We start from the raw sequence: 14,657 nt of genomic DNA, 5'->3' as shown, positions 1-14,657 counted from the left end.
AGGTTGGCTGGGACAGGAGAACTTAGCAGTTGAAGTCTGTGTTAGCCTGCCTATCTTTTCCCTGTCCTGCAATGATGTATTCTTGGGTCTCCTTCCTCTTGCTGTCCAAGCCCCCACCCAATCCAAGATGAAAGAAGTAACACACGTTGTTAACTGTGCACTCAACATATGCTGGAAAGACACATACTAGGATTTGGGAAAACGAAACAGTGATGCTAGCTGATCTCGTAGAAAGGTGGCCATGCTCTAGTGCTGTGCCAAGCTCTTCATGGGCATCTTCTGAACCAGCAACCTATGGGGTGGCCACCGTGATTTTCATACAGTTGAGGAATTCGTTTCTCAGGAAGGAAGGTTACTGTTATGGGCTGAAGTGTTTCTCCCTCAAATTCATATGTTGAAGCCCTAACCCCCAGTTCCTCAGAATGTGACTGTATTTGGAGATAGGGCCTTTAGAGAGGTGATTAAGTGAAAATGAGGCTAGTGGGATGGGCCCTAATCCAGTCTGACTGGTATCCTTATAAGAAGGGGAAATTTGAATACCAGGGATGCAAGCACACAGAGGAAAGGCCATGTGAGGACACAGCAAGAAGGCAGCCACCTGCCAGCAAGGAGAGAGGCCTCAGAGGAAACCAAACCTGCTGACACCTTAGTGCTGGACTTCCAGCCTCCAGAACTGTGAGAAAATTAATATCCATTGTCTAAGCCACCCAGCCTGCTATATTTTGCAGCCCTAGCAGACTACTGTAGTTACATAACTTTTTAAATCTTATGGAATATTCATCCTTTAAAAAGGATATTCTGACATAGGCTGCAGCACAGATGAACCTTGAAGACATTATGCTAACTGGAATAAATGAGTGACAAAAGGACAACTACTGTATGATTCCACTCAGATGAGGTACCTAGAGTAACTAAACTCACAGAAACAGAAAATAAAATGGTGGCTGCCACGGTCTGGGGGAGAGAAGAATAGGGAGTTATTGTTTAATGGAGACAGAGTCTCAGTTTTGCAAGATGAAAAATGTTCTGTAGATGGATGGTGGTGATTGTTCCACAACAGTGTCAATGTACTTAATGCCACTAAACTGTACACTTAAAAATGATTAAAATGGTCCATTTCATGACATGTATATTTTACACAATAAAAATTTAATTAAAAACAAAAACTTGGGGGGGCTCCCATTCTTCGTGAAGTTCGGTCTCACTGAAATCTTGGCTAACTGCTTTTGGGAGGATGAGAAAAGGAAGGTTGAGGAGAAGGAGGGAGTGGGGAGAGGAGAGGTGGCACTGGGGATGGGATGAGGAAGGCCTGTTGGCCTCTGCTGCTCTGTCGGACACTGGCCTGCAGATCCAGATAAAAACTATCCTGGCCTCACCTGCCTCTGAGCACTGGATCCATAACGTGTGCATGTGATCCCTGCCTTTTCAATTACGACAATGGAGGAGAACATGATTTCCAAATGTGAGGCTAAATTCCCTGCGATTTTTTTTCTTTTAATGAATGCCTTTTACCTCCTCCTGTTTCCCCACATCTCCTGGCCCTGCCGTTTATCACACACAGAAAGAAAACGTCCTCAGTGGTGGTCAGAGTGCTTTGCTAATTCTTCCACAGCAACAAAAATGCGATCAGCCTCTCCTCACGGCCACCTCAGATTCACTGACCCTTTCTCTGGGTTCCCTGCCAGACCTACAACCTGAGGGGTTAGGCCCTCAGTGTCTGCCTGCTCTTTTGGTTTGAACTGACCAATGTGGCCCTGCCCAGGGAACCCCCAGGCACTCCACGCTTGGACCCTAAGAAAGGCACTTGCCCAGGTGCTTGCCTCTGTCTGCACTCTGCCTCCCCGGGTGGCCCCGGGTGGCCCCTGAAGGGGTGCCATGTCCTTCCTCCGGGACCTGTGAGTCATAAGTCTCTCTGTGTCAATTTCTCCTATGATCTGTTGTTGAACCGTGTCTCAGCACCCTGTGCTCCAACCTAACAATTGTTAATTTAACAAAGTCACAGCACAGAGACAAACCCAAACTGAGGGACATTCTACAACATAACTGGCCTTGAAATCTTCAAAAGTGTCGGGTTGCAAAAGACAAGGCTTAGAAACCATTCCAGACTAAAGGAGTAGTCTGAAAAGAGACAGACAACGACTGTCGCTCGGTTCTGGACTGAGTCATTTTGCTGTAAAGGACGTGATCGGGACGATTGGCACAACTCAGATGAGGTCTGAGGACTAGACCGTGGTGGTGTATCAGTGTGCATTTCCTGATTTTGATGCTTGGACTGTGGTTATACAGGATGATGTCCTTGAGTGTTGCGATTACACATGAAAGTATTCAGGAGTGATGGGCCATCAGTTAGGCAACTTTACTACCAAATGGCTTAGAAAAAAAATAATTCTTTGTGCTGTCCTCCAAGTTTTCTATTAGTGTAATTTTGGTTCAAAAAAATAGAAGAGAAAGAAGCAGTACCTTGTTTGTTTAGGAGGTAGCCATGCTCAGCTTTTTTTCAGGTGATTTCAGGTACTAGCCTGTGATGGTTCCTGAACTTGAGTCACCTTTGTGAGTTTTCCTGGTGAGTGGAGATGCCGGCAAGATTTGGGAGGCTCTTGAATGCTGGCCGGTGACAGCATGCCTTCCATATTTGATGTCTCTTGGTCATCCTTTCCTTTCTCATAGTTTTCTTGTTATACTTCCTTGTCCTCTTCAACTTTTGTCTTCCTTTAAATGAATAAAAATATGACTTCACAGAATAAACGATAAGGTGTTAATTTGTTGTTTAGAAATCTGAGAAATGAATGCTCTGATACTGAATTTTTATTTTAAATTTCCCCTTTTTTCCCAACCTAAAAAGGAAACATTTCTTAAAAGATTCACTGACACAGGTAGGCTAAAATCAGCTTTAAGGTATTTCTTCTAGTAAAAAATAAATAAATCAGTCACATAAAGGCTAGTAAACTTGATTTTTAAAAATATTTTAAAATATAGGGATCTGGATGGAAACGGGGGGGAAGGAGAGCCATCAGATGAACGAATCTGTCCATAATCTTGCTATTCAGGTAGAAGGACTCATGATGATTTGATGTGTGAGTTTCCAGTTATGTGTGTGTGTGTTTAGAAACTTATTTTTTTAATGGAAATTACACTATACATGCTGTTTATGATCTCACCTACTTAATAATATTCTTCTACAAAATCATTTTTAAAGGTTAGCTAGTAAGATCCCACTGGGTATGAATCTTAATGTAGTTTACTAACCCCAGCTGAGGTTGGATTTGACATTAGACGTGGACTCCCTCCATGCCTCAGATTTTTGGTTCACATTGTACTTCAATGTGGAAGAAAAAAATGGAAGACTTGCCAGGTTCTTTCTGGGAGGACTTGTATTTCTTCCCACTTTCCCATGAACAGAATTGGGCTGTGAGAGGGAAATTTCGAGGAGTGATTGAGATCACACTCCTGAACGGATGAGCTGGGTTCAAATCCTGATTCTCTCATCACCAGCTGTGTGAGGTTGGGCATGTTACCTAATACCTTTGTGCCTCAGTTTCTTCATCTGTAAGACAGGATGAAATGAATAGTGTCCATCTCACAGGGTTATTGGAGGATTAATAAGCTCTAAGTAGCTAGTACGTGGTAAGTGCTTACTGGTGTTGGCCATTGTTAATACTCTGAACAAATGTAAGAAGCAACTTTTGAGGTCTGCAGAACGCTAGAAAGACACCAAGTGGGGCAAGCTCCTCCCTAGGAAAGGAAATAGTCTTCTGTGTTAGTGGCGAGCAGTAATTATGATGGAAAAAAACATTTTCCAAAGTCTGGAGCTGACGTGTACTCCTTGTGACATTTTAATCTCTGAGTAATAGATTCCATTGCCTGCAGAGCTGTGATTTTTCAGTTTATTGCTTTTTTCCTCTTCTCTCTCAAACCTGATTCCTCCTCCTCTCGGCTCCAGCCTGTCTCCAGCGACTGTGAACTGTTTCTGGACAGTCCCCATTCTGGAGCCAGGTTCTTTACTCAACTCAGACAAGGGAGCCTAAAGCCCCAGCAAGACACACTGCCTTCCTTGAGGAAGGTAGAGAGGGCCTACTGTGTGCTCCATCCGTCACATCCCCTTTCATGCTCCCAACAATCCTGCGATGCTGATACTGTGATGATCTCCACTTAAGGTGTAGCCAAGGGGCCGTGCTTGGGCTTTGGAGTCAGCAAGCCCAGGTCTGGTTTTGTGACTCACACGTTCACTGTGAACATGGGGCAAGCTACTTAACTCCTCTGAGGCTTGGTTTCCTAATCTCTAAAATGAAAGGGACAATAATAATGCCAGCCTTAGAGGGTTGTTGGGAAAATTGAATTAAATCGTATGTGTAAAGTATATACTATAGCCCCTAGAGCATGGGGCATGCTCAGTAAATGCTAATTACCATTGTTGTTATTGTTTAGAGTTGAAAAAACTGAGTCAAGGTAGTTATGATTTTTATTATATTTTGCAGGTGAGAAAAACCCCTCTATACCCATCTCTGAGTTTAGTCCTTTTCCCACTGTACACAGTGACTTGCCTCTCCGTGGCCAGGACTACCATTGTCCTGTCTTATTGCTAATAGAAATTTTAGATGGGTGTAAAGACTACATTTCCCAGCACTCCTTGTGGCTGGATGTGGCCATATGACTGTTTGGCTAGTAGAATGTGCCTGGAAGTGATATCTGAAGCTTCCTGGTTAGGTGTTTACAGGCAAGGGATTTGCTTTCCTTTGCATCTTCTTCTCTTGAGTTGACTACACGGACTTTTACATAAGAAGAATAAAATCCTCTGTGTGTTTAAACCATTGTATTTGGGGTCTTTTTGTTACAGCAGCCAAAGTGACATAGAGAAGGAGCGGTAGTGTCAACAGTAGTAGCGTCAACAGCCAAGAGTCAGAAGATCTGGGTTTCCTGGCCCTGCCCCTCATGTGTCGCATGACCAAAGTATTTGTTTTGCTCCCTCATCTCACAACATTTACTTTGCAAGCAACTGTACTAGACATTAGCAATACAGAGACAAATAAGAAACAGCCCCAGAAATGATCTAATCTACCTGTGGTCTTAGTGATGTTATCCATGTCAATTCCTGAGGAGATTATACTCCCTTATAGGGGATAAGGATTCAGTTTTAGATGCAGGCCAGGGCTCAAGTAATTTCTGCTGGTTCCAAAACTTTTGTGGGTCCCAAATGGACTCCAAATCTGTTAACATAGTTAGAAAAATCTTGGTGCCTAGACACTTACTAGTTGCAAATCTTTGGAAAGATATTGAACTTCACCTCCAATGGTTCAGTGTCAAATAGAAATAATGGCACTTGGGAGATTAAAACACGTGTGAAGCACTTAGCACTATAATCTGACATTTGAGAGACACTCAGTAAATGATGATGAAGGTGTTAGGCTCGATTCTCTGCCACATGTAAAGTGGGCTGTGGAATGAGCTGGCTAAGAAGACCCTCTGAAGGATGAGCATCACCTTTACCTCGTAGGGGCTATGAGGCCCGAGCGAGGCTGTGTTGGTTAAAACCCTTTTTGAGAGGGTGATGTGGTAGTGGAGTGGTCTTAACATTCAAATCTGCAACATTCCACCCTACTTACCTCTGTCCCTCAAATTGCTTTCCTTGTCTTTGCCAAGATCCCGTCTGACAACTGCTGCTCCATTTCAATGCTTTATTGTCAATTCTGAGAGTTTATGTTACTGGCTGTTGAGCATCTAGTCTCTGTGTCCATTGGGATCTATCCATATAAAACCACAATTAATCAGAAATCATGAAAAGAAAAGAATTTAACAATCATTAGATTATATGGACTCTACATTTGAATATTCATAACAAGTTACATATATATATACATAAAATCTTGTGTTGAGAGCATCTGGAACTCAAAAATTGTATATATAGATAGATCATATATATATCATCTATATATATATATATTCCTTAATTCCACAGAGTAATGATTATTATCCTAATTTTATAGGTAAGTATACTATCGTTCAGAACAGTCCTAATTTTATAGGTAAGTATATTATTGCTCAGAACAGTCATGTAACTTTCCCAGGTACCTAGTGGCAGGTCTCTAATGAAGCTAATAAAGTTTAAGTTCAGTCCTCTCACTTATACAAGCCTCTTTCAAGTCTCTCTATTGATTTTTATTTATTTTATTTTATTTTTGGCTGCATGGGGTCTTTGTTGCTGTGCACTGGCTTTCTCTAGTTGCGGAGAGCGAGGGCTACTCTTCATTGCGGTGCACAGGCTTCTCATTGCGGTGGCTTCTCGTTGCGGAGCTCGGGCTCTAGGCACACAGGCTTCAGTAGTTGTGGCACACAGGCTCAGTACTTGTGGCACACGAGCTTAGTTGCTTTGGGGCATGTGGGATCTTCCCGGACCAGGGCTCAAACCCGTGTCCCCTGCATTGGCAGGTGGATTCTTAACCACTGTGCCACCAGTGAAGTCCCTCTGTACTGATTTTGAATCTATGCATTTCATATTCTTTTTCTTAAATGCTCCCCAGCTTGTATATGCTTCAGGCCCTACAAAATCTAGATTCTTCCCTGTAGGGTCACACAGATGCTAAAAAATGGAGCTAGAATTTGAGCGGTAATCATTTGAGATTTCAGTTGAGTTTAAATTTGCTATAATAGTTCTTTGTAATTTATTAAAATAGTGCTATTGGCACATATAGTTGTGCCAGTGGACCAATATTGATCCATAAGGTTGGGATTAGAATCTCACCATGATATGCCCAAATGATATGCTGGATAAATTTTATAAGTCCATTTGTTGATATCAGTACTTCCTAATACTGTCCAAGGTACTACACTGTGAAAAGGACCGAACCTTGGTTTTACAGAGCATATTCCCTCTGACTTGCTAAGTGATTGCATGCATTTTTCTTATGGGCCAGAATTATCACTTCCATTTTATAATTGCTAATTGAGCCAAGAAGTAAACATCTTAAGAGGAGAACCAGAATAGAGGATGAGGGGACTGTCATGAGCACATATGACACACCTCTGGGAATTCCCAGATTTGACTCAGTGACACGTTGAAGGTGCTGGGCAGCTTGCCTTTAAAATGTCACTAGTTCTTTACCGGACTCCAGTGTGTCTGCAGCCTGAAAAGTTCTAACGGATCGCATTTCTTCCCTCACATCTTCCAGCCTCAGACTCCTCCCTTCCTCTCCTCTGAACGCCCTCCACCTTTCGGAACTAGGACTGAGCACGACAGAGGAATGCGGAAAAAGGAGCTGGTTACTCTCGCCCAAGAGTACAGGAATGTGAAGGTGGGGAAAAGACGCACGTAGCCACCTTTTGCCTCCTATTATGACTTGGGTCATTGTTGAGGCTTCAGTCACCTTCAGAGTTTACTTGGTAGAGAAAGACAAACGTACCTTGAAGCTTCTGATTTCCTCTAATTCAGCCCAGGAAAAGTGCTGTCTCCATACCTTCAGTATCAAGGTCTATCCTTGTCTTATCAGAACGGTAAAAATTGACTCACATTCAAAACAAATCTCATGGTCTTAAAGATATGGAGATGTTGTTTTCTTTATCCCTTGAGAGTAGAGATAAGACTGATTCTGATTTTCTAGGAAAGCAGGGTGAAGGTTGGGTAAGGAGATGGGCAGAGAACAAGCCAAAGCATCTGAATCCTGTGCCAACTACTCTGAACTTGGCAAGGGCATGGTAAGAAAGTGCAAAGACATGCTCGAGGTGATCCACAGGTGGGGTCCCTGTGAGGGCATTCAGAGGAGGAAGTGGCCTCTGCCTAGTCCAGGAGTCCAGGGCGATCCACCAATGGAGGGAGTCTTGCTTCCTCCCTTGGAGTCTGAGACAGGGATGTTAGGTAATGTGCCAGTTTCCAGAACAGCTTCCAGAGCTTATTTCTGTCTATTTAAGATGGATTTGAAATTCTGAGCCATCTCCATAATAGACAGGCCAAAAATCTTTATTTTTTCACCTCTTTAACATTAAAAATTTTATCAAATAATAAATACAGGGGCTTCCCTGGCGCAGTGGTTGAGAGTCCACCTGCCAATGCAGGGGACACGGGTTCGTGCCCCGGTCCGGGAAGATCGCACATGCCGCGGAGCGGCTGGGCCCGTGAGCCATGGCAGCTGGGCCTGCACGTCTGGAGCCTGTGCTCTGCAACGGGAGAGGCCACAACAGTGAGAGGCCCATGTACCACAAAAAAAAAAAAAAAAAAAAAAAAAATTAATAAATACACACCGGGAAAAAACTAAGAAGTTAAGATGAGTTTATGACAAAAAGAAATAGTCTCCTTTTCTACTTCTCCCTAGCCTGGTCCCTTTTTTTGCCCAGAAACCATTTCTCTTTCTCAATTTCAAAGTTTTAAATTTTCTGATGGTTGCCTCCACATTGATAAATAATTTGCTATAGTACTGCCCTTTCATGATGTACCAGCTTTACACTTTTTACACTGACTTCCTGTTAAGATATGAGAGTTTTGCTTACTTAATCCCTCCTCTAATCCCTCACCCTTCACATACTTACGTCACTATTTTCAGTTCCCAGATTTTGAAATTTAAAACACTGTAATTAAATTTCTATTTATCTTATTACATCTTATCAGTTGAAACCAGCTCTTGCTAAAGAGTCAGGCTTTAGAAAAGCAAGGAATAAGAATTGTGCTGGGAATCCAAAAGGAGCAGGAATTAATGCACTGTCTTTAGGGTACTCCCCTATGTGAATCAGTGGGGATTCTTAATTTACCAGGAAGAGAAAGTCTGATTGGCTTACATTGGGCCACACACTCACCCACTGGCTAGAGAGTGTAGGTCATGTGGATGAACGGTCTCACTAAGCCTGTATGTTGTGGAGGAGAAATGACCCAAAGGGAAATTGAGGTGCTAGTACTAGCAGAGGGGGTTAAGGATGCTGGGTACTATACTCCTCGATTTGTAAGGCATCATATATTATATAGTCACCCTTCCTTCCTTTCACCTCTCTCTGTCCTTCTTACATGTCTCATTTGAATTTGTAGTTTTACACTAACAAGATTCATAATACTCCTAGTCTTTTCTGTGTGCACGTTGTCTTGCTGATTTTAAACATTAGAAACCGTTAAGGAGTCTTTACAGTATTGTCTTTCTGGAGAGCAGAGTAGCGTGCTCTGATTACATTTATCTTCTTACAGTTTTTAATTTTTCCTGGAATTTCTAATTGCCTTAATTTTTGTATTCTCTGCCTTTATCATCTGCTTATGCTCCTAAAATGTCTCCAGCATACTGTGTAGTTTATGGAGGTTCTTTTCTCCCCGGAGCCTTCCTCCTGGAACTCTCCATTTACCTACCTCCTCTAATGTAGCCTGATGGTCTTCTGGGACTGATACTTAGCTGTTGTTTTCCTTCCCTTCGGTTCTCCTTTAAATCGGGCACACCATCCCCCGGACCTTATGACTTACTGTTTCTTTTTTTTTTTTTTTTTTTTTGCGGTACACGGGCCTCTCACTGTTGTGTCCTCTCCATTGTGGAGCACAGGTTCCAGACGTGCAGGCTCAGCAGCCATGGCTCACGGGCCCAGCCGCTCCGCGGCATGTGGGATCTTCCCAGACTGGGACACGAACCCGTGTCCCCTGCATCGGCAGGTGGACTCTCAACCACTGCGCTACCAGGGAAGCCCAACTTCCTCTTTCTTGATTTACTTCCTCGTTTGACTGGAGCACATCTTCTCAAGTAACTCTCAACTGAAGAATGGATAGGAGGTAGACTTTCTGAGCCCTGCATATATAAAGATATCCTGCCATCATTATTTAATGACATTTTGTCTGGGATAGAACTCAAGTCAAAGACCATTTTTCTTCAGTTTTAAAGATATTGTTCCATTTTCTTTCAGCACCCAGTGCTGCTATGCCCATTGGTTTCTTTCTTTTTCCTTTGTAGATGACCCTTTTCTCTCTCTGAAGCTTTTAGGGTCTTTATTTTTGGTGTTCTGAAATTTCACAGAGATGTATCTAGGAAGGGTCTTTTTAAATTCTTACCTTTCAGTATAGAAACTCTTGTCCTCCATCTTGGGAAATTAATTTGTATTATTTCTTTCTCTCCTATTTCTCTGTTCTCTCTCTCTGGAACTCCTATTGGTCACGTGTTGGATTTTCTGCATTGATCCTCCATGGTGCCGATTTTTTTCTCTCAGATTTTAGGGAATTCATACCAAGCGAAGGAGACAGTGGTGTCATGGAGCGTAGCACATATAGAGTTGGATGACTCACTCAACATACCTTCTAGTTCACCTTCCTCTGCTACAGAGACTGGACAACTAAACGTACGTTTCCCAGAACCCCTTGGGGCTAGATGTCAGGTACGTAGTCTACATTCTTCTAATTGGATGTGCTAGTACAAGCGGAGGTAGAAGTGATCAACGTGAGATTGCAGCAGTGCACGGGTGATGGGATCTTCTGATGAGGAAAGCGGTAGAGGTGTCTAGTTATTCTGAGGCGGTAGTAGCCATGCTTACATTCTCAGGTCTACACTGGCTGATCAGTGCTAGGCAGCAGCTGTTGCCGTGTTTCTCTCAAGCAGCTGGCGTGGTCGGGCTCTTTCCTGGCTGTTATGTTTAGGTAGGTAGCATTCACACCTGGTTCTCCATCCCTCCCCCAAATTCTGGGAGCCACCCAATATCCTTTAACAAGTCACTTTCTGCTTGAACTCCCGAGAATGGGTTTTGTTGTTTGCATATAGAAAACTTTACATGGAGACATGCTCTAGATTGTATGGTAACAGAGGCAAAGAGGTCTTCTTCCTGAAATGAAAGAAATGATTTCATAGAATGAATGGCAACTGAGCAGAGACTATTAGGGTGAGTAGAAGTTAGCTGAATGGGCAATGGTAGAAAGAGATTTCAGATAGAAGCGCAAAAGTGAGTGAGCTCATATACATTCATTCATTATTTATTTAATATTCATGAATACATACTATGTTCTAGATACTGTGCTAGTTTCTTTGCATACAACAGTGAGTAAGATAACCATGATTCCTGCCCACAGGATGTTTACATATTTCCAAATTGTGCATGTAGATTATGTTACCTTGAAAAAATTTAGATATGGAGGTCACAATAAAGGAATTGTGTGTCCCTGTTCCCATTAAGTACTTGCGTCTTGGGAGGTAAAGAAGAATATACTTTCTTACCTGCATTCCTATAAGTAGTGGTGAGATAATTGTCAGAATACTGGGCATATTTGGTTTTATCTGGGTGATTGTCCTTTTCTGAAGAAGGATGGTCTTGTCTATCTTCCTTAATCAATGTCTTAAGTGTTGTGTGTTGGTGCTGCGGAAAATCAGGGCTAGAGGAAGAAGACAGGCATTGAAGAGAGGGATAAAAACATGCCAGTGCCAAGGCCCACTTTTCCAAGTCAGGTTTCATAGTGAAAGGTATCCAGTTGCGGAGCCTCAGAGCCACTCTAGATGCCCACTCTCATTTCAGTCTCTTGGCTTTGTTTCTTGGACTCCAAATGGCCAAGACCAGTGATGGCATGACAAGCCCCAAGGGACAACACGTGATGACTGGGGCTAATGCTCCTAGATCCAAGGAAGTTTTTTTTTAATTTTTTAACATCTTTATTGGAGTATAATTGCTTTACAATGGTGTGTTAGTTTCTGCTTTACAACAAAATGAATCGGTTATATATATACATATGTTCCCATATCTCTTCCCTCTTGCGTCTCCCTCCCTATCCCACCCCTCCAGGCGGTCACAAAGCACCGATCCAAGGAGATTTGCAGTCAGCCATCTCTGTGTGCTGATGGTCGCCTTTCATACCTTGGCTTCATGCCTTGGCTGGGTTTTGTTTTTTTTATTATTATTTCTGGCCACGTTGGGTCTTCATTGCTGCGCGCGGGCTTTCTCTAGTTGCGGCGAGCGGGGGCTACTCTTCGTTGTGGTGCACGGGCTTCTCATTGTGGTGGCTTCTCTTGCTGTGGAGCATGGGCTCTAGGCGTGCGGGCTTCAGTAGTTGCAGCATGCAGCCTCAGTAGTTGTGGCTCGTGGGACTCTAGAGCGCAGGTTCAGTAGTTGTGGCGCACGGGCTTAGTTGCTCTGCAGCATGTGGGATCTTCCCAGACCAGGGATCAAACCTGTATCACCTGCATTGGCAGGTGGATTCTTTTTTTTTTTTTTTTTTTTTTGCTGTGCGCGGGCCTCTCACTGTTGTGGCCTCTCCCGTTGTGGAGCACAGGCTCCGGACGCACAAGCCCAGCGGCCATGGCTCACGGGCCCAGCCGCTCCGCGGCATGTGGGATCCTCCCGGACCGGGGCACGAACCTGTGTCCCCTGCATCGGCAGGCGGACTCTCAACCACTGCGCCACCAGGGAAGCCCGGCAGGTGGATTCTTAACCACTGTGCCACCAGGCAAGTCCCTTGGCTGGGTTTTTAATTCATTAATGACTAGAAAGATTATGTCCCTTCCTGATTCACAATGAGTTATTGTCTATAATACCATCCCTACTTTTCTTTGGCTTTCTCCCTTCTGGAAATTGGCAGTTATATGTTCATTAATTAAATCATGAGAACTGGTGGCGATCCAATGGCATTGGCAATCCAAGAGGCAAATTCCAGATTCCAATAGTCGATTGCAGAATCAAATTTTCAAAGATTTCATTGCTAGGACATTTTGTGAAGCCAGTTTACCAAACAATAATAGTTAACATTTATAGAATGCTTTTTGAGTGCCAATAGCTGTGATAAGCATTTGTATTCATTTTTACCTTTAATCCTCACAACATCACCATGGCAGAAGTATTCTCACTGTTGCCGTTTTAAGATGATGAGGTTGGGGGTGGTTAAGTTTAAACTGAGTCAGTTAATAAGTAGCAGAGCCAAGATTAGGACCCAGGGCAGTGAAATCTAAGGCCTGAGCTCTGATCCACTCACCTCTGTTGTCTCCTGTGGAGAGCTGGTGTTTTTATTCTGATCATTTATCTCTATTGGACATCCTTCCTCGCCCCTGAAATAGAGTTTGAACAAAATTAAGATTTACTTAAGCCAAAGGTTTGATCATATAAGAATTGACCTTAGTCAGATTAGTTTCATGTGTAGGCAGAGCTGAAAATGAAGCGCTGAAAGGTCTTTCTCTGATTGCTCTGATGGGCATAAATTCTGAATAAATTACAAAATTTATGGTTCTAAAATAGTTTGGATTTTAACTCAATAAATGAAAGAAAAGGCAGTGACACATTCTTGAAATTTAAATTGTAAGTATATCCTCTCTAAGGTACTGTCAGGTTACAGGGTGATATTTTACAATGTTCAATGATAACCCGTGAGTGTTGCTACTATTTTAATATGTAGATTTATTTCCAAGATGTTTAAATGGCATATTGCAGAAAGACAGCTGGATTTTGATTCTTAAAAATCTGGAAATTAAAAAAAAAAATCTGTAAATGATGGCAATGGCTTTTTGGATTTAAGTGAGAACATCCTCCCTGCTAAAACAGCACTCTGATTAGATTCATTTCTAGAACTGCATTACTAACACATGGAAATGGTATACATTTGTTGCTAAACCATCTGCAGATGGTAGGGTTTTTTCCCAGTAAACACCAGGGGCTGTGATAGAGCTCTTTAGAACAAATGGGCTCAATTCTGCAGCCTCTTCATATGTTGCATAGCCATGTCCTGCTCATTGAACTGGGGCCCTAGTTCTTGAAAACAAAGGTTATTTAACATTAGTGACGGCATCTTGAAAATTGAGAGCTTGCTTCATGGTAAAAGATAACTGGTTTTCTACCTTGTCCTATTCAGCAAGATAGGGACTGCCATAACCCGATGAAGAAACAAAGTAACAAACTATTGGAATCACAGAATCTTAAGAACTGAAATGTGCAGTAAGCATCACCCAGGAGAAACCTCTACAGTGTCTGAAAGATGCTTATTTCTTCTGCTCTGGCTGAATACTTCCGCTGATAAGATACTTACCACCCTGCTGAGATGGCCAACAAGAGTTTATTGAACACCTGTGATGTGACAGGCTCTGTGCTAGGTACTGAGGATTTGGAGGCAACCAGTATACCCATCCCTGTCTTCCTAGCCCCTGCCCTCATGGAGTCAGTGATCTAGTGGGGGAGGAGGCAAGTAAGCAAGCAGTTATGGTACGTGTGGGCTGTTTTAGTCACCTCCTATTCACCCTATTGCTGAAAGAGGGATTCCCGACCTAGGGTTATGGGGATGGCTGAATATGCAACACTCAGCACTGGACAGCTGAGACTGATAGCAGTTTATCAATCACATATCCTCAGAGCCTGGTGGGGGGCAGGGGAAACCACACGCCATACAAGGTCACACAAGGATGGCACTCAGGAACCAAGTGAACCATCAGGGGCTGTGAGAGGTAGGCTTGTAGTATCAAGAGGGTGAGGAGGCCCCTGGTTCCTGCAAGAGGATGTGATTGGCTTGTTTGACGAGTTCTGTGAGCTGGCAGGAAACTGAAACCCACTGCTCAGGGATTAATGGGAACTGCACCTGGAGGGTTTGATAAGGAGGGCTGTTTGACTAGGGGAGTTATCCATGGGAGTAGAGTGGGGAGGGGAACTTGCCGTTATGCTGTTTGAGGCCCCCCTGATTTCACCAGACGTCAAGGCCGCATGTAATTTTGAGTGTCAAATTTAGTTCTTACACCATAGGGGATTCTAAGGAGGGA

Source organism: Phocoena phocoena, chromosome 11 (assembly GCF_963924675.1).
Source record: "Phocoena phocoena chromosome 11, mPhoPho1.1, whole genome shotgun sequence".
In the NCBI taxonomy this organism is placed as follows: Eukaryota; Metazoa; Chordata; class Mammalia; order Artiodactyla; family Phocoenidae; genus Phocoena; species Phocoena phocoena.
This window is presented reverse-complemented; position numbering follows the sequence as displayed.